The sequence below is a fragment of the Suricata suricatta genome, chromosome 1 (assembly GCF_006229205.1).
Source record: "Suricata suricatta isolate VVHF042 chromosome 1, meerkat_22Aug2017_6uvM2_HiC, whole genome shotgun sequence".
Classification (NCBI taxonomy): Eukaryota; Metazoa; Chordata; class Mammalia; order Carnivora; family Herpestidae; genus Suricata; species Suricata suricatta.
The window spans coordinates 144,598,471-144,602,005 of record NC_043700.1 but is presented as its reverse complement, the minus strand read 5'-3'; positions in this window follow the sequence as shown (position 1 = coordinate 144,602,005).

Below are 3,535 nucleotides of genomic sequence, written 5' to 3'. Positions count from 1 at the left end.
TGTCAGTCCAACAAATTCAAACCTGGTGCATATTTATATTTGAGACTTTTTTTTTAATTCCAAGCATTCTTCTCAGTGTATCAAAAGGAAAAATGTTATATATTTGTTTTCACAACTAAACTGATTTTATGTGAAAAAAAATAAGTAAAATATACAAAACATAACAGTATGTAGCAGCTAAAAAGACACTTATATTTGTTAGGGTTTAACCTGAAAAAGAGAATCATGAGGAGAAACATATATTAAATAAATTGCAAATAATTGGCTTTCTCGATTATGGGGGCTGGCAAGGCAAGATCAAAGTCCTTTGGGCAAACCATAAGAAAGGCAAGTGGGATGAATCTCAGGCATGAACTAAAGCTGTTATTCATAAATGGAGTTTTTTCTTCCTTCAGGAACCTTTACTTCAGTCCTAAATCCTTGTACCTAATGAAATCAGGCACACCCAGATTAATTGTGATAACCTTAAAGCCAACTAGTTATGGGCTTTAATCACATATACAAAATACCTACACAGCAAAACCCAGATTAGTATTTGATTGAATACCTGGAAACTACAGCCTAGCCAAATTGACACATAAAACTTGCTATGATAACACTGAAGGCATGCTGTAAATTTCAGACAATAAAATATAATACAGAATAATTATGTTTATTTTTTTTACTAAGGCTCTATTAAATAGATATAATTTATTCCTGATTTAACATAAGGAAGCTGAGAAGAGGTATTCAGTTTTGGTAATAAGCAGAAAGTGAGAATTAAAATCAATGTGTGAGATAACACATGCTTTATTTTATATGGTACTACTCACAGAAATGAGACAGAAATAATGTGGACCATTACAGTCCAATAAGTTTGTTTAGAACTATTGTTTTCTGTGATGTGTGGATTTCTTTTGCCTTTAATGACTACCCTCACAGATTACAAGTTCTCAGATACATTTGCCATCTTACTTTTTCATTTTAATTGTGAAGCATGTAATTCTATTTCATTTGAAACACACTGATACACTTAAAACAAGTAACTAAATTGCCGAAATTTCACAATTTGATTGTTTTCTCCCTATTCTTAAATGAAAATAATACAGATTTTTTCATTAACTATTTTCCTAGTATAAGAGGATACATCATCATCATATTCATTATATATTTATTTCATTTTTTTGCAAATTGAATATTTTTGAAGGATAGTGTGATTTCAACAAATTAAAAAAATATATATACAATTAATTTGTGCTGTGATAGCAGTACTTGACAGAATATATGTATGTACATATCAAATATAGCTGAGGGAATAAATATAAGATTAAATATTTCATAAAGATATTAAATATATTTTGCTATAGACTATGTGTTAATAACACATGCAGTGCATTTTATACATAGAACTTCAATATTGTTGATTATGTAAATAAATATTTATACTGCCCATTATTATTATTATTATTATTATTATTATTATTTGCTGTAAGCCAGTTCAAAAGGCAAGCACAAACATCATATACAATGGTAAAATAAAATTATGAAGCTAAACTTTCCAGAGTTTCAGGACTATCTAGAATTTTTTACCATTATTAGAAGAATAGATCGTTAAATCTTTATAGCACTTATAACTAATGGACTATTTCTTGATGCTGGTCTAAACTTAAACATTTATATTCACTCCAAAGCAGTGGTGAGGTATTAATAAGCTTCAAGAAGTACTCACAATGAATAAATGGAAAGGTAGCCATTTAGATAAAAGATAATGTAAGTAACTTCTTTGCACAAGATGAATTTCAAGATTGTTTTGAAGTAGACATAATCTGAGTCTTGATACTAAAAGGCATCGCTTGAGAGAAGAGCACATGTAAATAATTATTCAGGAAGAATTTGTAAACTTCTATGAAAGTTCCATAACTTTAAGATGTTTTAGGACTCTTTAGAAAAATGTGTTGGTTTTAAACAACAGAAATCTATTCCCAGAACTCTGAAGGCCAGAAGCCTAAACTCAAGGTGTTAGAAGGGCAGTGCTCTCTCCAAAGTCTCTAGGGTAGAATACTCCCTTACTTCTAGCTTCTAGCAGTTCTATGTGTGCCTCCTGCCTCCGCAGATAGCTGGATAACTCCAATCTCCTTGTCTTTATAGTCTTTTTTTTGTCTGTTACATGGTTCTCATATTGATACCTACCCTTCAATTTAGTGCCCACAAGAATGCAAAGTTAGATATCTTGTTGACATTCTTAACTAAATACATCAGCAAAGACCCTTTCTCCAAATAAGGTTCATACCTTCTGGAACATGGCTATATCCTTACTGGGGACATCATTCAACTCATTACATCTACTACCTTCCCCCCCAATTAATACTCCACATACCAAAAACCTTTACCCCATCTAACATCACAAATGATTCAACCCATTACAGTATCAACTCTAAGGTCAAACTCTCATTTAAGCATAATCAACTCAAAAAGTCCCAAATTTCATGATCTAAATAAGATACCATGAGACTGAGAATGATTCATCCTGAGCCTAAGTTAATCTCCATCTACGAACTTTTAAAAATTTTTTAATGCTTTATTTATTTTTTAGTTTTTTTTTTTTTTTTTTGAGAGAAAAAAAGCAACAGCATGAGCAGGGAAGGGTCAGAGAGAGAGGAAGACACAGAATCCCAAGACAGGCTCCAGGCTCTAAGCTTTATGTCAGAACAGAGCCCAACACAGGGCTCGAGCCCACAAACCCTGAGATCATGACCTGAGCCAAAGTCGGACGCTTAACCGACTAAGCCACCCAGGCGGCCCTATGAACTTTTAAAATTAGAAAAGAAAAAAAAAAGCATCTGCCTCTGTAGTAAAATGGTAGGATAGACATAGGTTAGAGATTTTCATGGGAATAAAGTGGCCATTGAGCTGAAACAAAGTTGAAATGCAGCAGGATGAATTCCATTATTTTCCAATGTCTGAGGATAATCCTCTGTAATCTGATGACCTGACTCCTGGGCCTCCAGCAGCTCTGCCTTCTGCTCTGCCCATGGTGATCCTACACATCTTTGCGCAGTGCATGGAGACTCTACTTCCACACACAACCTTCCTTCTTTGAAGGGCAGAACATTTTGCAGCCAGGCAGCTCTCTGAATTCATTCCCTACCTTCAGAATTTTTGGAAATCTCACAACCTTCTCTCATTTCATCCTGCATTTCTTCTTCTTCTTTTTAAGTTTATGTATTTATTTTGAGAGAGAGTGTGTGTGCACAGGAGGGGCAGAGAGAAAATCCCAAGCAGGCTCAGCGCTATCAATCCAAGGAGCCCAATGGGGGCTCAAACTCACTACCCATGAGATCGTGACCTGAGCTCTCAGAGAAAAATCCCTCTTGTCTGTCTCTACCAGTTTCTGGTGACTTCCAGTGTTTCTTCTCATGCAGCTGCCTAACTCCCATCTCTGCCTGTCTTCAGATGGCCTTCTTTTCTGTGTTTCTATTCTGTGTCTCTTACAAGGACACTTATAATTTTATTCAAGTTTCAGTGGGATATTCATTCATAATAATTCACAGAATTA